This window comes from Gymnoscopelus braueri (assembly GCF_963280865.1).
Source record: "Gymnoscopelus braueri genome assembly, contig: SCAFFOLD_35, whole genome shotgun sequence".
Lineage (NCBI taxonomy): Eukaryota > Metazoa > Chordata > Actinopteri > Myctophiformes > Myctophidae > Gymnoscopelus > Gymnoscopelus braueri.
In genome coordinates, this window is record NW_027660596.1 from 803454 (window position 1) to 828732 (window position 25279).

The 25279-nt window shown below is 41.0% G+C and overlaps 1 long non-coding RNA gene across 1 annotated transcript; it reads right to left on the reverse strand.

Annotated features, from left to right (window-relative positions):
* Positions 1–2279: 2279 nt before the first annotated feature.
* On the reverse strand, positions 2280–4160 carry LOC308081403. The gene is made up of 3 exons (XR_013932844.1): positions 4084–4160; positions 2902–2988; positions 2280–2323 (listed from the first exon to the last, which is right to left on the reverse strand). It is a non-coding gene; the product is annotated as an uncharacterized lncRNA (long non-coding RNA).
* Between the last annotated feature and the right edge of the window lie 21119 nt (positions 4161–25279).

Below are 25279 nucleotides of genomic sequence, written 5' to 3' on the forward strand. Positions count from 1 at the left end.
TTACCGGAACTAATCCCCTTTACAAAACCCACGAAGAAGATTACGTTATTATAAAAATCAAGTCATTCGATAACGTGGTTAATAATTGTTTCTTTAGGATGTACAAGACACAGAACTTGCAGGAATAATAACGCGATTCACAACATTAAGTAATGGAGCACAGACATTACCCAGATTGGCTGCAAACAGCTAAGTGCAATAGTATTAGCTTAGTAAAGTCCTGCAGACCCAGGCATCTTTCAGATTTCAGTTGCACAATAATACATTCATTTCACATTTATATCAGTTTTTTCTCCTCTAGTAAAAAAAAAAAGACCCAGCGAGAAGACTCAACTTGGAGTATGTTTGGTCACAAATAATTACTAAAGGAAGAAAATCAGTACATATCAGTGATATAATATATAATATAAAATATAAGAACCAGTTGATAAATGAAAACAAACCGAAAGCAGGATCACATGTGGGAGCGAACAACTAAATCGTTTCTCCAGACCAGCCACCCCAGGTGAAACTCCTCCCACTAATGACCTCCACTCCGCTGCCACTTCCTGAAAGGGGACGAGAGCACAACCAATAGGATGCATCAGTATGAGCAGGGGGAGGGGCATCACACAACCAACACAACAATCCATCAATAATGTGGTGATTATAAGGTCATACTCTCATGGGTGATGTGGTACTGTAGATGGTGTTATGACTCCGTAGACTTGATTCTGATCCATAGTGGCCGGTTGGAGGCTCTCATAGATGGAGTCCTGGCCTGTGATCTGACAGGGGAGGGGAAAGTTTAATTGGTCCATTTACAAAGATCCAGCATTTGTCCTCTGCATCCTAACTGTCAGCAGTGAGAAGCCAATGTCCAGGGAACAGTTAGTTCCCAGAGAGTGAGATTTGACCAAGAAGAAGCATCAAGCATAAACACAATTCAGACAAAACTACATCAACAAAATGTATCCAGAGTGAAAACAACACAACAGCTGAACAGCATTATAGTTTTGAAATATTCATTAGTTTTAGTTTAAGTTTTTCAGTTTGGTGGTTGATTTCAGTTTAGTTTTAGTGTGATACAAGTACATATTAGTTGTTTCATATTTAGGAATTGACTAGTTTTAGTTTAGGTTTAATTTAGTTTTAGTTTTAGTCTTTGTTCTAGTATTTCAGGTATTAATAGTCTTGCTTTATATAAACTGAAAACAGTAGGACTTAATATAATGCATGACATCAGATATGATAGAACAAAATAAATAAACAGAAATGATTTGACATGCAATTCTGTTTAATTTTAGTTCGTTTAACTTGTTATTATTTTTACATTGTTTGTATTATTTTAGCATTTTAGGTTCAGTAATGACATTTCTTTCCCACATATATATATTTTTTCTTATTTTAGTTTTAGTCTTAGTTTGAGTAACTATAATAACCCTGCAACACACAAGTTACACCAGAACAAAGATAATACTCACCTCTCTATCATCACCAGTGGGGTTCCTGGCACTGTGGATGACACAAATATATGCAGATGTTCATCAAACTGATAATAAGTGTCATTTTTTTCTGTGAGACAGACAGACAGACAAGACAGACAGACAGACAGACAGACTGACAGACAGACAGACAGACAGACAGACAGACAGACAGACAGACAGACAGACAGACAGACAGACAGACAGACAGACAGACAGACAGACAGACAGACAGACAGACAGACAGACAGACAGACAGACAGACAGACAGACAGACAGAGAGAGACTCACCTTGCTGTGTTTGTGTTATGACACCATAGACTTGATTCTGATCCATAGTGGCTGGTTGGAGGCTCTGATAGATGGAGTCTGGACCTGTGGTCTGACAGATATAGGGGAGGGGAAGGAGAGCGTTTCATTGGTCAAGAACATTTGCACACACCCATAATTTTGAGTGGAGATGCAAGCACAGAGGCTCACCAGAAGGACAGTCACTGATGAGAGACTGAGATACTGAAGTTTGACATGATGAACCACACTGACTAACAAACTATAGTCTGTGTGTATTTACTTCTCATAATTGGTTTCCAGGCGTTGTCTTCGGGTGTGGTCTTTCCTCCTGAATATTATTTGTCCCAGTTTCATTTACCATGTCAACCATTTTCAAAACGTGTTTGTCTGTCCTGCTGCCGTCCTAAAGCTAAAATGAAAAAGTACCTGAAGAACATAACATGAGTACTGGAGTCTGCATGGCATCATTCTCTTATTTATACAAAGAACAATAAATAATCATCAGAAAACTGTCATAATACTCACCTCTCCATCATCTTCATTGGGCTGCCTGGCACTGAGGATGACCACTGAAAATATATGCAACACGCTTAACTCTCACTCCAACCAGCCACTATGGATCAGAATCAAGTCTATGGTGTCATAACACAAACAAAACACAAGGTGAATCTCTCTCTCTCTCTCTCTCTCTCTCTCTCTCTCTCTCTCTCTCTCTCTCTCTCTCTCTCTCTCTCTCTCTCTCTCTCTCTCTCTTTTGTTAACCACTTATTTACCATAATTACTGTACTCTACCATGGGGGCGGACATAGCTGAGTGGTTAGTGAGCCCGCCTAGGGAACCAGAGGCCCTGGTTGCCCCAGGTTCGATTCCAGGCTATCCCAGCATATGTGCCGATGATATGAAATTTGTCCCTGAGCAAGACTCTTAACCCCAATTGCTCACAGGTTCTCATTGGAAACAAGACCGCAAGGACTTTCATGAACGACCTGTTAAAAGGAATTATCCTTATCCTTGTCGTAATGGATTGTATGCATTGCAAGCTTGTAGATCTACAAGGGTGTGTGTGTGTGTGTGTGTGTGTGTGTGTGTGTGTGTGTGTGTGTGTGTGTGTGTGTGTGTGTGTGTGTGTGCGTGCGTGTTGTCTCACCTTGTGGTTTTCTGATCCTCTTTATGTAGAACATCAGCGCTGCCACCACTGTCACAGCTAGTGCAACAGTTAAACCAACAATCAAACCTAGAAATGTACACAATTGAATTACATAGGCACCCTCTGGTGGCTGTTGGAAAGAACTTCAGGAGTTGAGTATAATTTGACTATGAAAAAAGTAATAATCTTTGAATGCTCAAATTGCCATTCTAATGTGTGAAAGATTAAGAACGAGGCAAATGATTTGTAATTAGGTTTAGGTCTAGGCCACCTTCAGTCCGGTCGGTGTCTCGAGGTAGGCCTATATGAGTATTCGTGTGACTTGGCGGGGTGGCTGCATTTAGACTGACATATTCTTGCTCACCCAGCCACGTTTCGGTAAGACAGAGTAAGTCAAGATAATTATCCTATTTGTAGGGCAGGTGGCTGTTCTGGTGGAAGCACAGAGAAGGGTGAGACTGCAACTCTGCTTCCTGGTCCCACTCTGGATGGTCATAATTTATCGATAAACTCATCCTTATTTCTAGAGATGAGCCTCGCACCATCCCAGGTTGGATGTATGCATCGGGTGGTACAGAGATGTTCTACTAGAATGAGACCACACTACCCACCAACAGCACTGACATGGTGTAAGACATCTGGTTGTGCACCGTGTCCAGAAGTAGCAGATCTACAAGATCACAATGAGCAGAAATGGATTTCTCCATGGCTGGTATTATAGTAAATAAAAAAACACTCTGCACTTTAGAAAGTGGATAAAATCGTGATAACCTGTATTACATATTGTAGCCATTATACCTTTTTTCACCTGTGTTGCTCACCTAAGCTGTTTCGATGGTCCCTACTGTAAGTGCCTAGTCTACTTATACACCTTGATGTCTGCCTTTGTTTGCTTGTTTGTCAGTTTGCTCTACAGTGCTTGTATTATTCCCTATTGAAAGGTGTGCCTGAGTTAACGTTTTCCAAGTAAAGACTATAAGTTCATTCTTTCTTTCTTTGTCCCTGATTTCTGCATTTGGGTCCATACCTTGTTTTGAGAGTCCTGACAGTACAAACAAGCCATAAGAATGGACCGAGCTAAATTCTTTCCTAACGAGCCTGTGTGTGTGTGTGTGTGTGTGTGTGTGTGTGTGTGCGTGCGTGCGTGCGTGCGTGCGTGCGTGCGTGCGTGTGCATCATTACCTTGAGGAACCACTTCAGAACCAGAATCAGAATTAGGATCTGGTCCGAAGATGCCAGGTCTGACTTTAGCTATGGCTATGAAACAGTTTTCAAAAGTTCTTGATTAGAATGGGTTTCTTTATATTCTCACTACCAATTGTTTTCATTTTATTTTTTCGATCAAATACGTTTTCATCCATATGTCCACATTTTTCCCCTAGCTACACATCGTTGCTGTCGGGCACAAAACTCTTCTAATGTGTGAAACTCTTATCTCCATATATTTTATGAATGCCCTACTTGATCATACAGCGTCACACAAAACCATCCAAAGTAACAGATCCACAAGCTCGAAACGTGGCACGAAGCGATGCGTTTTGAGCTTGTAGATCTGCTACTTTTGCAAAAAAAATAATTAAATCCTGAAAAGTAACATTTTTGGACGTTTCCACCCGACAGAGATGATATGAAATATTTTTTACTCATATATAATATCGATATTATATGATATTGTGATATGAGACATATCGTCTGGGATCTTAGGGATGGATGATAATTCATACCTGGGGGTCTCACAGGGAATGTCAGTCTTGCTTTGACCTTCTCGCCCCGGTACGCCTGGCATAGAAACACCCTGTTGTCCTCATTCTGAACAGTGACCGTCAGACTGATCTTACATGAAGAACGCTGTATTGTTCCCTCCTGCTCCTGGATTGCATTGCCTTCAACGTCCACCCACCTCAACCACACACTGGAATCAATCATACATGCTCCTTTGGCGGTGACCAGCACACAGCCAAATGAGACGGTTGAGCCTGGAGTCATATTATATGTTTGGGGGGACCCTTCGAAGGGGAAGAGAGAAAGAGACAGACAGACAGACAGACAGACAGACAGACAGACAGACAGACAGACAGACAGACAGACAGACAGACAGACAGACAGACAGACAGACAGACAGGATTTTATATAGTTTTATATACTGTAGTTATATAGCTCTGTTGTGTGTTGGTTGAAATACACTACCTGTATTATCTGTACAAGATAAACCATACAAACATAAATCCTTTGTGGATGTTCAGAGAATGAAGCTTTCATATGACTTATTAGACATATTATTATGATTATTATTATTATTATTACTACACTCACTGCTCAGGACTGACACTGGAATCCTGTTTTTTGTTCCATCTTGGCAGCAGTACAGTCCAGCATCTTCTGCAGTGATGGGTTTGTTTGGTTGATCATGGCATTCAGGACCTATTACCAGAATCTCCGGTGAAGATGTGAAGACCTGAGCAACGCGCTTCTTGATGACCTCAGAGACAGTTGCAGTGAGGCTGGATTCAGTGTCACCGCTGATGACTTCGGCAGTAGTACTGAGGTTGGATGCTCCATTGATGAGCTCAGTAGTACTGAGGTTGGATGCTCAATTGATTAACTCAGTGGCAGTGAGGCTGGATGCTGGATTCTCTGCACTGCGGGGGCATCTCTCGGGCAGGGCGACCTCATCGTCCTCTGCTAGGATCCAGTTCCGTTGGGCAACGGTGAGACCTGTACTTTTTGGATGACATCGGTATGGACAATTATGCAGCTGATGTGTCTTATTTTTTTAAAAGCACTTTCAACCTGCCGTCACTATTGTAAGCATGTGGGCAAACCATTTTCAAAAGTAAAAATAAATTATCTAAGCTAATTATTTTTAACCCTGATTTAGTCGTTTTAAAGTTAGTTTCTCCCCACACACATTTTGTGTGTTGTATCCTACTGACTCATCTGCCAGTGAGGAGCCCCCACCGGGATGACGTGGAACCTTCGTCCTATAATCCTCCCGCCCAACACTCCCTGCTGACAGGTGCCGCTCCAGCCCGTAGGAACACATGCAGTGACAAATTTCGGCCTCCCTCCCCCAAACCAGGGCCAATTGTGTTTGTGTAGATAGACGCTGGACAAAGCCAGATTTGGTGGATTCGAACCCACAACCTCCACAGTGGTGGACAGGTGCCCTACTTTACCACTGCGCCACCCGAGCGCCCTGAATAGAATTAGTAATAAATAATACACAAATACATTTATGTGTGTATTTCATATTTACTTGATTGCCTGTTCATTGCATAATTAAAGTTAATTGTTCTTTTCATATATTGGAGTTTAATATACACGGATATAATTTACTTTTTCTTTCTTTTCTTTTTTGCTTATAAGTTAAGTGTTCTTAAAGGAGAATACCGGACAAATTAAGTGTTGTCTTTGATGTCTCGTTACTCACCTATCGACGTGAAAAGTGGCGTTCTTTTTTTCCATAGATTCCCCTGTCGTCATTTTTTAAACCCCCTCCGTTGTCATAATGGGAGCGCGTGGGTTAGGGAGATTCGTCTATTATAACCAATGCAAAGTTGTTTTTTTCTCTACTGCTAGTCATTGTGGAGTCTCATGATAGTCAAACATGCGCTGAAATTTCCTGCTAGGCCACCGTTAATGGCGAACGACTTAACACTGGTTGCTTGTTTCCAGAACCTGGCAACACGAGTTGCCAGGTTCTGGAAAGAAACAAGCATCCAACGGAGGGGGTTTAAAAAATGACGACAGGGGAATCTATGGAAAAAAAGAACGCCACTTTTCACGTCGATAGGTGAGTAACGAGACATCAAAGACAACACTTAATTTGTCCGGTATTCTCCTTTAAGATAAACTTATCCAATCTTAATTTTTCAAATTGGTTGAACGCACGCACGCACGCACGCACGCACGCACGCACGCACGCACGCACGCACGCACGCACGCACGCACGCACGCACACACACACACACACACACACACACACACACACACACACACACACACACACACACACACACATCGCCTCGCAATGCGAGGCGATGTGAGCTTGTGGATCGGCTATTTTCATTATTATTATTTTTTTTAGTTTTACATTTTATTTAAAAAAAAAATAAGGTTTCTACCCGACAGCAACGATATTATTTCAGTAGCAGAAAAGAAAGGCAAAGAGATGTGACAGCCTCAGAGTGGCCAACCACTGGTAAACCACTGATTTAACCACTTAACCCCCAGGATCTAGCTTGGCTCCACCCACTGAATCGTTAATGGAGTGAAACAAAATGAAATTTCAGGCTGAGTGTCAGGCTACCCAGGATCCATATTGTGAGGTAAAACTTCCGCAGAAAATAGCAGATCTGCTATTTACTGTGTCTATATTTAATGTAGAGCGAAAACTAAAAATACACTAGCATAAAGCCCTGAGGGTCAACCATATAGGGCACTGTTTCCAAATCGGGATCCATGTGTGGGTCGCATGTGAATATCCCTTTAGTTTTTGTTTCCAAAATCTGTTTATTAATTATTATTATTTTGAACCACCAAAATGATATGTATTTGGCCACGAACCCCCATCTAAAAATATTTTGTTCCAGGGACCCCCAGAAGCAAAGATTTGAGTTACAAATGTTCACTTTAAAAAGATTCAAATGTTTGCACAAATCTTCATAATTTTTCAAAAATAGCAGATCTACAAGCTCATAGCGCGGCACTCGCTACACTGGTAGCCTGTATCTTTGTAGCAGGCCAGTGTGAATGCAGCATTAAAAGCCAGGTTTTGGTAGGGATGGGTGATCCTTCTTTTGGCTTCCTTTTTCCCCCTCCTGTTTTTTTCTTTTCTTTTGGAGTTACTTTAACAGTTGTCTTACATTAATTTGGGTTCTTAAGTTAGGATATATATTATTTTGTTGTTTTGGTTAATTATTTTATGACAACTAACCCACTCTGAAGAAAGGGAACCACCAGGGCTTGCTAGTGGTTCATTGTGAGGTTTTAAAGAGAGGGGTCACACGTCCTCCTTGGGTCCCCTATAGGCTGGGACCGTAACAATGTCAAGAACACCCAAATTGGTATGCATTATTGATGCACATTTGAAAAGATCTTGTGACAGGGACCTCATAAGAGAAGATTATTTTTCTTCAACTGTCGAGAGAATGAAACCTATGTTCTGAATAGTCATTGATTGAATACTTTATTTAGAAAAGACATGGAAACCGTACGTGGAAGTAGGCTACAATTCACAATACAAGGTCCTCTCAACTAGCCTGGTAAACCCTCCCTCCGGAAATCTCAATTCCATTTCATGAAATGAAATGGAATTGAGATTTCCGGAGGGAGGGTTTACCAGGCTACCTCTCAACTGGATCGCTCATAAAAGCACAATGGCTTATTTAAAATGAGATCCCCATGCACTCAAATCATAATGACATTTAAGATAACAGACAGATATACACTACTATGCAGAACGTCATACAATCAGAGTACAGGTTACTGATATGAAAACAAGAAATATGTACAATAAATAGTTCGAGGAGGGGGGGGGGGGGGGGTAGGTTAAGACTTTGACAGGGGCCAGTTTGGAATTGCAGCCTCCTGAAGGTGTTTTTTTGGGCCAGTTTTGAAAGTGGGTAGGGTTTTACACTCCTTTAAGACCTCTACACACTGCCCGACATTTGAAATGGTCGGCGAGTGAACAGATCGTTAAGCATTTCACATTGCACGAGTTTCTCTCTTGAAATCGGGCTAAATATATCTTTGTGATTCTCGCACGATTGATTGCTCGGCGACAGGGGTTCACTGATTGCAAGATATTTCACCACGATGTGATCCCGACCCAATACATACATTTGTTTTTATTCCAATGATTGCTAATGATTGAAATAAAATAATTCTCAATTTCTCTGTATTTCTCTCTCTCCCTCTCTGAAACAAACGCTTCAAAAGTCAACCAGTGTTGCCGTGTCCGCTTATTATAAGCGAGTTGCTTGTAAAAAATATCAAGCGATCAACACCTCGCCGAGGAACGCCCGATCTGGACTGAGATCGGTGGTTTTCTCGGCGATCACCAAAAAATATCCCCGAGAGCCATATCGGGTCAAATATCGTACAGTGTGTTGTAGAGGCTATTACTCCCTTTGCAAGTTGCCGCACTCTGTCTTCAACCGTGAGCCATCCAACCCTACCAAAATGAGCAGGGGTTGTATGTTTGAGGCCAAGAAGTAGCCTTACCAGTTTGTTTTTAAGGCCTTAGTGGTGTTGTGATACCATGAGAAGCACGCATAGTCGAAATGACCTTGGATGAGGGCCCCTGTATGAATCCTCAATGTCTGACTAGAGAGGAAATCTTATACAAAAAAACGTGTTCTTTGATTGACTCTCTTTCTGCCATTTTATCACCGGAGAGGTTTGCCTCCAAGATGGAACCCAGGTAGGTAATTTCCTCCTTTCTTGTGATAACATCATCACTCGCTTTGATTGTGATTCTTAAGGTGGCTCCCCATCAAACCGACGTTGGCGGTGGTAAGAGTTGGAAAGCATCTTGTTGCCGCAAATCTGCTGTTGAATGGGCGGTGGGTACACTGTTGTAGGGAGGCGCCAAAAGCCGACCAAGAGGAGAGGAGCTCTGGTTGGCTGCTAGGAGGAGCGGTAGCGGGGACCCTTTATAAAATGCCAAAAGACGAAGAACTCAAGAGTTTCACTTATCCTATATTAAAATTGACTAATGGGAGGGCAGGCGGACGGACAGGCGGGTGGGCCAGCGGATGGACAGGCGGGTGGGCCAGCGGACCACGGCCACGTAACTCTGACTCAGACATAACCGTAAACAAACCAGATACGCCCATATACGGTATAGGCAGGATCACGGCCACTATGACTCAGACCTAAACATAAATATGCCCATCTATAGAGATTCCTGATTTCATCGATGACATCATCGTGCGGACATCATGAACTGGCCTTCGAGTACTATGATAATGGTTGCTGCACTAAGTACTGAATTAATTCAAGTCCATCCAAAGCATGATGCAATTGTAGACAAAAACACGGCTACTTAATAAAGAAATGAATAAATAGACAGTTGACACGAAATAGTCTATAACTACTGTAGGATGGTTTTATGTATTTAGAAATGTTGTCTTTTCATTACGTCCGCTCAAGAAAATAGTGCCTTATGGGCTAGGGGTATTCAACTAGATTAGACAGGGGGCCAAAATTGTTAAATGAATTGAGGTCTGGGGCCACAGGCCTATGTAAAAAAAAAGAATAACAAAACGTTTATGGTTAACCGTTTAACCGGTACTGTTAAGAAATTTGTAACCAGTTAATACCAACGGTTAAATGGTTATTATCTATTTTTCATTGTATAGTTACTGTGCAAATCAGGTCAAATCAATTAAGCATGTGTCACTCCTCCAGCGCATGTCGGGACTGGGAAATTGTACAACAATAAGTTGATAACAATACAATTCTATTATTATTATTATTTTCCCCAAATTATCTTCAACATTGGCCATCATCTTCAGTTTAAAAGTACATAAACAAGTGGAGTAAGTTCTCACTATAAACCACATTGTTTCAGATGTGAAAGATATAACAAATATGATATAAATACTGACCCATAAAGATGAACGCCACTAATGTCATAGTCATAATCTTGTCATCTGGACTTTACCAACCAAGTGTAGCCTATAGCAACAGCTTTAAAAAAATATCTATAAGCCAGAGAGGGTCGCTTGTAAAAAAGAAAAGAAGCAGCTTTGGCTTTGATGCTATCTTAGAATAGATGTAGACCTATTTGTGCAGAAACATAATTGCCTTGGCGTTAACGAGCGTCAACGAGCATCAGCTGGACAAAAAGCCCTTGATGGAATATGATTAAGGATTACTGTGATTATGGTAAACTCACATTTCATATCGCACACACCAAACCTGTAACTTTCACTAATCCCCCCCCCCCCCCAAAAAAAAAACTTGAAAAAAATATATAAGTTGAATATCTAGGGGCTACATTCTGTTGTAGGCTACTGTACCTGCTGCCTCCATGCATATAGCATGCCTACTTAGTGTCACATTAGCCTATTTAGTGTCATTATTCATGTTAAACCGAACATTTCCATTGAAGGTACAGTGAGACAAGGTGAATGGGACTTCTTTGGAAATATTGATGTTGACGTTTCTGTCATTCATCTCTACGTTTGCTTCTTGCCGTGGCTTTGCAGTTGACACACCAAGGAAACACAATGACTAAAATCAGGCAACTGCTGGTAATTGCGAACGCAGCGGAAGGAGGCGCGCCTCCGCGCGAAGTGGAGCTTACTATTTTGGATTAAAAGGCAAACACTTAAAACAGAGGCAAAATTGAAAGGTGAACACTTGTACTTTCATTTAAAATTGGCCTCAATGCTCCTCTGTCTCTCTTACTGTATATAGGACTCTTAATTAAGCTGCCACACCCTGACTCAGGTGCAGGTCCTTATCACCCAGCCTAGGTTAGTGTAGGTCAGTGGAAAGAAATATAAAGACATGCAACTCAATACACTCATAAATAAATCACAGCAATAGCACTCAGGAAAACAATAATCTCACTTAAAAACATGCCAAAAATAAACCATATAAAATACAACACAAAATCACATAATCAACCAAAAGCACAAAGCACAAACCACATGGCACAAAGCACAAACCACAAGTTTCCACATAAGCAGTTCTGAATGCACACACACACTCCTGAATGCAGAAGTACTTTTATGTATGTGCGTAAAAGTGCGCCACTGAAAATTGCAATGCAGAAGTTGAATAAATGAAGCTGGTGCCAAGACACCAGCACGGTGCTGGTGTCTTCATGTTGCTGGCTGCTTGCAGGCAGCTGTCAACTTCTTAGGAGCCTGTATAGGGCGGGATCATCAAAAGGAGCCTGTATAGGGCGGGATTATGAAAATGATGTCATCGATGACATTCTTAGGAGCCTGTATACTAGGGCGGGATCATCAAAAGGAGCCTGTATAGGGCGGGATCATGAAAATGAATGTCATCGATTCTGCTTCAGGAGTCTCAGATGGAAGTAGGCTGTGAAACAAAATGTGTGTCGCAAGCTTCTTCCATTTGACAGAGTCAGGTTACCATCATAGACCCACCCCACTTTTTTCCCGATATCCGATATTGTCCAACTCCTAATTTCCGATACCGATATCAACCGATACCAATATATGCGGGCTTTTTCACCAAAAGTCAACTAATTGTCAGGAACATCACATATCTAATCAAATAAAATGGCTATAACATCAACATAATATCTAAAAAAATACAGTGATTTTGTTTGTTTTCAATGAAATGAGTCCTGTGACTCAATGGTGAGTCCCACTAATCGTAGATTAGATGTTGGCCTATTTGACAGTGCAGAAGCATAATTGCTTTTATGCCTATAACATTAACGAGCGTCAACAAGTGTCAGCTGGACACAGACACACACACCTGCCCTCTGTAGTGCTCTAATTTGAAAGTGACTGGGGTCTGTCTCTTTTCTCATTAAAAGCCCTTGAATATGATGGAATATGATTAAGGATTACTGTGATTATGGAAAGCTCACATTCATATCACACACACACCATACAACTCCTGAAACTTATTAAAAGCAAAACGTTTTTTTTTTTTTTTCGTTTTTTTCTGAATGCATGGCCAGGGACCACCTGCAATACCTCCGGACCACCAGTGGTCCGCAGACCACCGGTTGAAAACCCCAGCTAACGGACCTCGAGTAGCGGCACTGTCTCAAAAGTGGGCATGAATTTGTAGGCGCCCGTGTGTCTCTATTGTCGGTGCGCAAAACGGCGCAAAACCAAGTATAAACCCAGGAATTAGAGAGAGAATAATATCAGCACGGCAATGATCACATGAAATTAAATCACTCTAAATGTAAAACTACATAAAATATTAACATGTCTCGAACTAAATACAATACACCATTTATTTATATCGATACAACCGATTATTTGCATTGAAAACCGATTTTAGATCGATATAATGACATTAAAGGACGATCTTCTGTTTAAGAAAACAATACAGTAGATCGTTTTATTTAAAATCGATGCATCGATGCAGTTACTGTACGTTACGGGCCTAGTAACTACTAGCTGTTGATTGATTGACAATGTTATTAGACAGAAATGTAAAAACAGCATGAGTACAGTCAACACTTTGTCTAAAAGGATAGAAAGTCCTTGCGGTATTGTTTCCATTGAGTTAAAATAAAAGGGAACAAAAATAGGCTAATGGGAGATTTTGATTGATTGATTGATTGAATACTTTATTTAGAAAAGACATGGAAACAGTACATGGAAGTACAATTCACAATACAAGGTCTAAACTGGATCGCTCATAAAAGCACAATGGCTTATTTAAAATGAGATCCCCACGCACTCAAATCATGACATTTAAGAAAACAGACAAATATACACAACTATACAGAACGTCATACAATCAGCTTACAGGTTACTGGTATGAAAAACAAGAATTATGTACAATATTAGTTCGAGAAGGAAGGGGGAGAGGGGGGGGGGGTATTAGGTTATGACTTTGACAGGGTCCAGTTTGGAATTGCAACCACATTTTTGTTGTATAGCATGAGAAAGAGTTCATTCCCTTGTTTGTGCCAAATCTGGGTTGAACATGATTAATGGAGCTGCCTCTGGTGTTATGATTATGGACTTCATTTACGTTTTTGAAGTAATAGTCTGGTTCACTATGTAATTTTGTCGGATTTTTTTGAAGATTTGCAAAACTATACATTTTTGGAAAGGTTATTGTCTAAGGAATCAGAAAATCAATGTTTGCATTTGCCCAGATGTGTATATGGTGGCCATATTGGCAATTAGAAAATGGCCACCCTAAAATGTACGTTTTTTAATATATCTGCCTCTAAATAAGCTGGAACATTGATTTTAACTCTTAAACCTACATTTTCAGTGTCGAGGAATCCAATGGTGGTAATTATAAAGCTACAAAACTTTACAATATTAACCCTTAGATGCATGACTTAGTCCAAAATGACCAGATGTGGTTGTTTTCTTGCAATATCTTTGTAATTAAAAAAACATTTATCAATTCATATTGAAGATTTGCAAAACTATACATTTTTGGAAAGGTTATTGTCTAAGGAATCATAAAATCAATGTTTGCATTTGCCCAGATGTCTGTGGCCATATTGGAATTGACAAAATGGCTGCCGTAAAATGTATGTCTTGTAATATCTTGGCTTCTAAATAAGATGGAACATTGTTTTTAATGGCTAAACCTACATTTTCAGGGTCAAGGAATCCAATGGTGCAAGTTATCATTTCATTTTTTGTATCATCCCATTGACATAATCCATCATATGGGTAAAAACAGCACAGCCCAGGCAGTCAGTCAGATACTAACTCAGTGTTCTTTTTATTTCTTTTAACTAAACATCATGACATGTGTAATCTTAGACAGTCTCTATCCATCATCATCATCATCATCATCATCATCATCATCATCATCACTTTCGTGCATCACAGCTTGGGAATCATCATCGTTCTGGCACTGGCTGCTGCACTGACACATTTCAGTACAGGCTAAGTCCTTAGCTTTGCAGGAACATCTGCCAGAAGAACAGTCTGATTTGCACTTGCATTGAACCATCTCAAGGATGGCCTTTGGAGCTGGGAGGACCTCTGTGGTCGTTGGTTTCAGCATGCCACCCGAGTGTTTGAAGTACCCATTTTGCAGGGGATCCAGCTGTGGATCCTGCAGAGCAATGGCTGCTTGTGCCCATGCCCTTGTTTGGACATGGACTCTCAAAATGTGCTGTTTCAGAGCTCCAGGTGTTGGAGGGAGCTTGTCACTTTCTGCCCTGTGCTTGCACAACAGATGCCATCGCAGTTCAGGGATTGTCTTGATGTTGATACCCTTGGGTGAGTAAGCTGCACATACAAAGGACTCCAGTGTTGACAGCATTCCTTCTGTCACTTCTGCTTCATCCAAAAGCATCTGCAGAGCTTTGATAATATCTCCATCCGTTTTGAGGTAGACCTGCAGCCAGGTTGCCTTGCTTATACGGGAGAACCTCCCTGTGTTGTCGGACCCAGTGAATGCATGGAAGGCTGGCAAAGCCTTTGCTCTTTCTTTACCTAGAGCTCGCCACAATCTTCAATCTGCACAACACCAGAGGCCATAGAAATGGACGTGTTCATCAGCAGGAGGTCGTAGTTTGCTGTGACTAGCACTAAAACGTCCGTATCTGGGGAGAAAAATACCAACTGTGCATCAGGTGGGTTTCGCTGTGAAGCCAGCACAGCCTGGTGGATCAGCAGTGTGTCTGCTTCTTCGTGGTTATTTTCTTCAAAGACCAGGTCTTTGTTGCTCCTAGTGTATCTAGAAGCAGACGTGATGATCAGCTTGGAGGATCCCCTGTTGTACTCTAGTGTTTTGGTATCAAGATAGTCAGTCAGATCAGCCTTCGTCTTGTCATGGGAGAGGAACCTGCTCATCGGGATGTGTTTGATGGTAGGCAAGGCAATCTGGCTGCAGGTCTACCTCAAAACGGATGAAGATGTTATCAATGCTCTACAGATGCTTTTGGATGAAGCAGAAGTGATGGAAGGAATGCTGTCAACACTTGAGTCCTTACAGCTTACTCACCCAAGGGTATCAACATCAAGACAATCCCTGAACTGCGATGGCATCTGTTCTGCAAACACAGGGCAGAAAGTGACAAGCTCCCTCCAACACCTGGAGCTCTGAAGCAGCACATCTTGAGAATCCATGTCCAAACAAGGGCATGGGCACAAGCAGCCATTAATATGCAGGATCCACAGCTGCATCCCCTGCAAATGGGTACTTCAAACACTTGGATGGCATGCTGAAACCAACGACCACAGAGGTCCTCCCAGCCCAAAAGGCCATCCTTGAGATGGTTCAATGCAAGTGTAAATCTGACTGTTCTTCTGGCAGATGTTCCTGCAAAGCTAAGGACTTAGCCTGTACTGAAATGTGTCATTGCAGCAGCCAGTGTCAGAACGATGACGATTCCCAAGCTGTGACGCACGAAAGTGATGATGATGATGATGATGATTATGATGATGCATAGAGACTGTCTAAGATTACACCTGTACACCATGTCATGATGTTTAAGATGGTTACACAAACATCCAAAGTTTACAGTTAAAAGAAATAAAAAGAACACTGAGTTAGTATCTGACTGACTGCCTGGGCTGTGCTGTTTTTACCCATATGATGGATTATGTCAATGGGATGATACAAAAAATGAAATGATAACTTGCACCATTGGATTCCTTGACCCTGAAAATGTAGGTTTAGCCATTAAAAACAATGTTCCATCTTATTTAGAAGCCAAGATATTACAAGACATACATTTTACGGCGGCCATTTTGTCAATTCCAATATGGCCACAGACATCTGGGCAAATGCAAACATTGATTTTATGATTCCTTAGACAATAACCTTTCCAAAAATGTATAGTTTTGCAAATCTTCAATATGAATTGATAAATGTTTTTTAATTACAAAGATATTGCAAGAAAACAACCACATCTGGTCATTTTGGACTCAGTCATGCATCTAAGGGTTAATATTGTAAAGTTTTGTAGCTTTATAATTACCACCATTGGATTCCTCGACACTGAAAATGTAGGTTTAGGAGTTAAAATCAATGTTCCAGCTTATTTAGAGGCAGAGATATTAAACGTACATTTTAGGGTGGCCATTTTGTAATTGCCAATATGGCCGCCATATACACATCTGGGCAAATGCAAACATTGATTTTCTGATTCCTTAGACAATAACCTTTCCAAAAATGTATAGTTTTGCAAATCTTCAAATAAATCCGACAACATTGTAAATCTAAGCATAAGGAACCAGACTATAAGAGAACTTCCCCTATGTTGAAACACTTCTACAAATCCCCCTCTCCCAGGCTGTGGTCCCTGCAGTGTTCATGCCTGACTGATACAGTAGCCTACTGTCTACTCTATGGATGTCCATGTATGTATGGGGTGCTTTTATGCCTGATGTCATCGATATGACATCATCATGCCGACAGCATGAACAGTTGTAGTTTTGTATCTTTGTATCTGGAAGTTGAACCCTGCTCAACTTGAATTTGTAGCTTTGTATCTTTGTCGCTAGAGCTACAGCTACAAACGTCGGATGTATCTTTGTTTCTTCATGTCGCTGGCTTCCATTGAAAATGAATGATAGCGTGTATCTTTTTATCTGCCTGTGTGAATTTTTTGAAAGTCCATCCAAAGCATGATGCAATTGTAAACAGAAATATAGCTACAGGCAGCGATAAGCGGGGCCAGGGAATAGAGAGAGAGACAGAGAGAGAGAGAGAGAGAGAGAGAGAGAGAGAGAGAGAGAGAGAGAGAGAGAGAGAGAGAGAGAGAGAGAGAGAGAGAGAGAGAGAGAGAGAGAGAGAGAGAGAGAGGGGTAGAGAGGGGTAGAGAGAGAGAGAAAGAGAGAAAGAGAGAGAGAGAGAGACGGAATAGATTGAAGAGAGAGAGAGAGAGAGACGGAATAGATTGAAGAGAGAGAGAGAGAGGTAAAACGGAATAGATTGAAGAGAAAGAGAGAGAGAGAGAAACGGAATAGATTGAAGAGAAAGAGAGAGAGAGAAACGGAATAGATTGAAGAGAAAGAGAGAGAGAGAGAAACGGAATAGATTGAAGAGAAAGAGAGAGAGAGAGAGAGAGAGAGAGAATCGGAATAGATTGAAGAGAGAGAGAGAGAGAGAGAAACGGAATAGATTGAAGAGAAAGAGAGAGAGAGAGAAACTGAATAGATTGAAGAGAAAGAGAGAGAGAGACTTGGAAAAGGAATAGATTGAAGAGAGAGAGAGAGAGAGAGACATGGAAACGGAATAGATTGAAGAGAGAGAGAGCGAGAGAGACATGGAAACGGAATAGATTGAAGAGAGAGAGAGAGACATGGAAACATAATAGACTGAAGAGAGAGAGAGATGGAAGCAGAACGGATTGAATGGACATCTCAACCTATTGCCAGGAATCGAACCCTCAACCTTTGGATTAACAGGCTGCAACACTACCTATAGTGCTATAGCTTTGTACAGATTGAGGTTGTCTGTTGAAGATAAAAGTGAACCAGTGAAAGCAGCCGACCTACAAGCTCAGAAACACGTTGCTATCTGAAAAGTTGTGAGATTGTAGATCGGAGAGAGACATGGAAACGGAATAGATAAGGATAATTCCTTTAACAGGTCCGTTCATGAAAGTCCTTGCGGTCTTGTTTCCAATGAGGGCCTGTGAGCAATTAGTGGTTAAGAGTCTTGCTCAGGGACAAATTTCATTTGCTGGCCTGGCCTGGAATCGTACCTGGGGCAACTAGGGCCTCTGGCTCCCTAGGCTGGCTCACTAACCACTCAGCTATGGCCGCCCCTCAAAAGAGAGAGAGAGAGAGAGAGACATGGAAACGGAATAGATTGAAGAGGGAGACATGGAAACGGAATAGATTGAAGAGAGAGCGCGAGAGAGAGAGAGAGAGAGAGAGAGAGAGACATGGAAACAGAATAGATTGAAGAGAGAGAGAGACATGGAAACATAATAGATTGAAGAGAGAGAGAGAGATGGAAGCAGAATGGATTGATTGGACATCTCAACCTATTGCCATTAACAGGAATCGAACCCTCAACCTTCGGATTGACAGGCTGCAACACTACCTATAGTGCTATAGCTTTGTCCAGGCTAAGGTTGTCTGTTGAAGATAAAAGTGAACCAGTGAAAGCAGTCGATCTACAAGCTCAGAAACACGTTGCTATCTGAAAAGTTTTGAGATTGTAGATCGGCTATTTTCAGAATGAAGTATGTCATACATTGCAAAAACATACCTTCTCAGATAAGCATTTCATGTTATCTTTATCAATTGCATATGTATTCATTAATACAGTCTTGTTGTTTGCAATGCACTTTAAATGAAGTCTCCACCAAGTGAGGCTTGAACCGGCAACCTTGCTGTTGTGAAACATTCACTTAAGCAGGAAGCCATTGGACCAACAGACCTGATCCAGTGAAAACGGAGGTCAAACAGATGATACCATTTCACGCAAATAACTGAAAAATCCTGGGTTTAAGTGTTTTTCAAACTGCTCAAAATTGCGGACAATCTAAGGGCGGAGAGAGAGACATGGAAAAGGAATAGATTGAAGAGAGAGAGACATCGAAACATAATAGATTGAAGAGAGAGAAAGATGGAAGCAGAATGGATTGATTGGACGTCTCAACCTTTTGCCATTAACAGGAATCGATCCCTCAACCTTCGGATTGACAGGCGCAACACTACCTATAGTGCTATAGCTTTGTCTAGGCTGAGGTTGTCTGTTGAAGATAAAATTGAACCAGTGAAAGCAGCCGATCTACAAGCTCAGAAACACGTTGCTATCTGAAAAGTTTTGAGATTGTAGATCAGCTATTTTCAGAATGAAGTATGTCATATATTGAAAAGACATACTCTCAAATAAGCATTTCAGGTTATCTTTAACAATTGCACTTGGATTAATTGACACAAGTAAGACGCGCTAACGCTGGAAGCGAACGCAGATTGACTGAGGCTGCTATATTTCAACCACACTGTAGTAGTGCACTCTGCCGCACTCTGCCGGCTGTATACAGGCAGTGCAGCTGCTGGCATTTCAGCACGGAGTTTCGAGTCACATGGGGGCGCGAGCCAATGAGAGCGTGAACACACGCTGTATACAGGCAGTGCAGCTCATAGACATATAAAGGTAGACGCCTCATTCGGCTCTGAAGCGTGTGTATCTCGGGCGCGCTTCCTGCTTCCGCAGGGCTGCCGTGTGCGTCACACACGCGGAAGTTCGGTAGGCCAATCAGAGGCAGGTGGGGGCGGGTCATTTTGTAACCCAGCTTTTAACCCTTTAAGAGGCAGCAGCTGTGCGCAGCATCTAGTTAGTTGGAACTTGGCAAACTCCACACTCTATTTGTGAAATACAAATAAGAGACATGGTCCTTTTTCATATCAAGGTCCATTATTTATTCAGCATTTGAGTCACGGAACACCGTTTGATAAGCTTTAGCCTCTCACACCCAAAACATAGAATATGTTATCGTTCGATAAGATGTTGTCAAAATAACAATTGTTTACGTTCTCTAATTGTGTACTTGTTTAGTAAGTAATGCATATGTTTAACAATTTGACTCTTGACAGTGTGAAATGTTATACTCAAGATTTAAAGATCTATAAGGGTCCATTTGGTTATCAACTCTCCATCATTTAGCTGGGTACCACCTGGAACCCCCCCCAAGGACCACTGGTGGTTCCCGGACCACTGGTTGAGAACCATTGCACTGACAAGTCCCGGAAAAGACGCACTGTGATTGGCCAGTAGTCAACGCACTGTGAGCGCTGTGATTGGCCAGTAGTCACTTTGAGTGACAGGTTCCCTGCGGAAGACGGAAGTGCCGTAGGTTTCTAATATCTATGGTGCAGCTGCTGGCATTTCAGCACGGAGTTTCGAGTCACATGGGGGCGCGAGCCAATGAGAGCGTGAACACACACGGAAAGACCATAAATAAGACACACACACACACACACACACACACACACACACACACACACACACACACACACACACACACACACACACACACACACACACACACACACACACACACACACACACACACACACACACACACACACACACACACAACCCAAGCACGGTGATATAGTAAGCTCCACTTGGTTGGAGGCCTCCTTCCGCGTTCGCAACAATCATGTTGTGTGCAATGCAACTTAAATGAAGTCTGCATCAAGTGAGGCTTGAGGTTTTAAGGCACACACTTAAGCGAGAAGCCATTGGAACAACAGACCTGACCTGGTGAATGAGAGAGAGAGAGAGAGAGAGAGAGAGAGAGAGAGAGAGAGAGAGAGAGAGAGAGAGAGAGAGAGAGAGAGAGACATGGAAACGGAATAGATTGAAGAGAGAGAGAGAGAGAGAGACATGGAAACGGAATAGATTGAAGAGAGAGAGACATGGAAACGGAATAGATTGAAGAGAGAGAGACACGGAAACATAATAGATTGAAGAGAGATGGAAGCAGAATGGATTGATTGGACATCTCAACCTATTGCCATTAACAGGAATCGAACCATCAACCTTCGATTTGACAGGCTGCAACACTACCTATAGTGCTATAGCTTTGTCCAGGCTGAGGTTGTCTGTTGAAGATAAAAGTGAACCAGTGAAAGCAGCCGATCTACAAGCTCAGAAAGAACGTTGCTATCTGAAAGGTTTTGAGATTGTAGATCGGCTATTTTCAGAATGAAGTATGTCATACATACTTCATACCCTCTCAAATAAGCATTTCAGGTTATCTTTATCAATTGCATATGTATTAATTGACACAATTACTGGTAGTGTCTGTTGATATTTATAAGTATTTCCGTCCATTATGAACCAAGCCTCTGTGTCCCGAACTACTCTAGATCACTGGTTCACAAACCATTTACCAATAAAGGCATTTTTGTGTCTCCTCGGAACGAAAACTAGTGAAAGTAGCCGATCTACAAGCTCACAAAACGTTGCTATCTGAAAAGTTGTGAGATTGTAGATCGGCTATTTTCACAATGAAGTTTGTCATACATTGCAAAAACATACTCTCTCCAAGAAGCATTTCATGTTACCTTTAACAGTTGCACATGCATTAATTGAGAGAGAGAGACATGGAAACATAATAGATTGAAGAGAGAGAGAGATGGAAGCAGAATGGATTGATTGGACATCTCAACCTATTGCCATTAACAGGAATCGAACCCTCAACCTTCGGATTGACAGGCTGCAACACTACCTATAGTGCTATAGCTTTGACCAGGCTGAGGTTGTCTGTTGAAGATAAAACTGAACCAGTGAAAGCAGCCGATCTACAAGCTCAGAAACACGTTGCTATCTGAAAAGTTTTGAGATTGTAGATCGGCTATTTTCAGAATGAAGTATGTCATACATTGCAAAAACATACCTTCTCAGATAAGCATTTAATGTTATCTTTATCAATTGCATATGTATTCATTAATACAGTCTTGTTGTTTGCAATGTACTTTAAATGAAGTCTCCACCAAGTGAGGCTTGAACCGGCAACCTTGATGTTATGAAACATTCACTTAAGCGGGGAGCCATTGGACCAACAGACCTGATCCAGTGAAAACGGAGGTCAAACAGATGATACCATTTCACGCAAATAGCTGAAAAATCCTGGGTTGAAGTGTTTTTCAAACTGCTCAAAATTGCGGACAATCTAAGGGCGGAGCGTACTGGTCAACGTGATACATGTGTTCCTCATGAGTCAAGGCACATGTGTAAGCAGGTTTAATGGCTGTCGGCCAAACGAGGCATGACTTTTGCCTGTTTAAAGTTTGCACTTTCAAAAAATCGCTATAGCGCCCCCCTTTGACCAATTGGAGTAAGATTGGTTTCAGTAATATTTGGAATGACCCTCAACATTAACGCAAAGTTTCAAATAAATGTGAGTCTGCATGTATGTGTTAGGGGCAGATGAATAATTGTCATAAAACTGCAATATTCATTGGCTCATTAAAGCTTCATTTTTTCACTTATGGAAAATCTTTTGTATAATTTTTTCGGCATAGGTCCAAAGTTCATGTGTAAAACGTTTCGTGCAGATTACTCAAAAATCCCAGGAGGAGATAGGTTTTAACTGTTTTTCATATAATTCAAAATGGTGGGAGATATAAAGGTCAAAGGTCAAAAGTCAGAGGGTGAAAGTTGTTCAGCACGAAGAGACGCATATGTGTATCCAAGTTTCATGGCTGTAGGTCAAACAGGGCATGAGTTGTACCTGTTCAAAGTTGGCATTTTGCTATAGCGCCACCTTTTGACGAAAGATTGTGAGATTTATTTCTTGATAGTTTTTCATGACCATCTACCATATGGCAGAGTTTCGTAAAAAGCGACAGCACGGTTCAGCCAGAACTGCGAAAAGTGGCGGAAACAGAATACCTACAATAATAAGACAGGTCCAGAGCTGAGCTCTGGCCCCGTAATGAAACCACAGGGTGTTTCCACAATCGGTAAATGACACCAAAATAATTCAGTGACGCACATTTGAGTTCATTCCATGAACTTCAGTGTTACACAAGTTCAGGGTTGTACAGTACAAACGATAGATAGATAGATAGATAGATAGATAGATAGATGGATAGATAGATAGATAGATAGATAGATAGATAGATAGATAGATAGATAGATAGATAGATAGATAGATAGATAGATAGATAGATAGATAGATAGATAGATAGATAGATAGATAGATAGATAGATAGATAGATAGATAGATAGAGATAGATAGGCAGATATTGCAAATAGACAGATAGATAGATAGATAGATAGATAGATAGATAGATAGATAGATAGATAGATAGATAGATACTTTTCAATTTGAGTTCAAATGTATTATAGTGCTAAATCACAAGTTGTCTCATGGCACTTTACATATAGAGCAGAGACCCCGACATTTTCCCACTTTGAGCAAGCAATGCTTGCGACAGAGACAATGAAAAACTCCCCCTTAAAGGGATGTTTCACTTTCAAACATGTTTGGGGTCATTTTAACGTATTTAGATATTTGATATTCATTTTATCAGGCATGCCCCCATACGAACCCATTGTAACATCGAACTCCATTTTAACCATGTTAGATTCAACGAAAACACATGTCCTTGGTTCTGGTGACTGATATTGGCCTTATAATGTGTGAGGGGGCCATGTTTTTTCAATTACTCTTTTCATTTCTTTTCTATAATTTGTTTGAAAAAAAGAAAAGAAAAAGAATGAAAAAAAGTAATTGAAAAACCACGGCCCCTCACGTGTTAGAAGGCCGATATCAGTCACCAAAACCAAGAACGGGTGTTCTTGATGAATTTATCATAGTTAAAATGGAGTTTGAAGCGCGGCGTGTCTGATAAAATGAACACATCAAATCAAAACATCAAATATCTAAATACTGAATCAAGTAACTTAAAAACTGTCTGGGGTGAAACACAAAAGCCGTTAAAATGACCCCAAACATGTTTGAAAGTAAAATATCCCTTTAACTGGAAGAAACATAAGGCAGACACAGCAATGACAATTATACAAGTAGTAGCAACAGCTATAAATAACAGCAGGAACAAAGGCAGTATAATAAACATCTTACATTATCTTATATTTACTATATTTACTATTTATGCAGAGAGTGAGAGACAGAGAGGAGAGACAGTGAGAGAGACAGAGGCAGAGAGATACTGAAATAGAACAGTGAGAACTACAGACCTCTTGCTTGGCCTCTGCCATGGTGAAACAGGAAGAAAGGAAACTGGGCAGGAATACAAAAAAATAAAATCACTGAAAACCCCCCAGTTGTCAATGTATCTTTACAGGGACAAATGTGTGTGTGTGTGTGTGTGTGTGTGTGTGTGTGTGTGTGTGTGTGTGTGTGTGTGTGTGTGTGTGTGTGTGTGTGTGTGTGTGTGTGTGTGTGTGTGTGTGTGTGTGTGCGAGTGCGTGCGTGCGTGCGTGCGTGCGTGCGTGCAGTGATGTTATAAAAATGGACCGTAAGAGTATGCAATCTAACCACTGTGAAAATGTTTTTAATGAATGGCATTTGCCTTCGCAAGCCTATAAACTAATGTCTGTACAGAACCCAAAAGTACCAAAACATGTACGCGTAGTACTAGAGTCATGGGTGTGAGAATGAGTCATTAATCTAAGGGCGAGGTAGAATGTCCAGTGGTTTCCTTCATTGCATAACTTTGCGTCTGTCAAACAACCATGACATTTATGTCAATTGTATCGAATGCTTTAAGTGCTTCAAAACTTTTGTTGTGAAACCTCTACTGAAGAAGCCTAGTGTAAGTGACCAGGCCGTGTCCACACAGCAAGCCTTTTTGAGCAGAGGAGCGCTTTGGATATTACATGGACAGTGGTGGAAAAAGTACTCAGATGTTTTAAGATTTAAAAGTATCAATACTGCAATATAGAAACACTGTTACGAGTAAAAGTCCGGAATTCAACATGTACCTGAGTAAAAGTACAAAAGTATTGGCATGAAAAGGTTCATCAATTACCAAAAGTAAAAGTACACATTATGCAGAATATCCCATTTCAAGTTTTCAAATGCATAAAAATCTTTTGAAAATAGCAGATCTCATAATGCGTCGCATCGCAATGCATTATGAGCTTGTAGATCGGCTATTTTCAAATGGCCTAAGTGTACATAGGGCTGAAATGGTTAATGTATGTTTTGTAATAATAATCCAAATCTACAAAGTAACTAGTAACTGAAGTTTTCAAATAATTGTAGTGGAGTAAAAGTAGA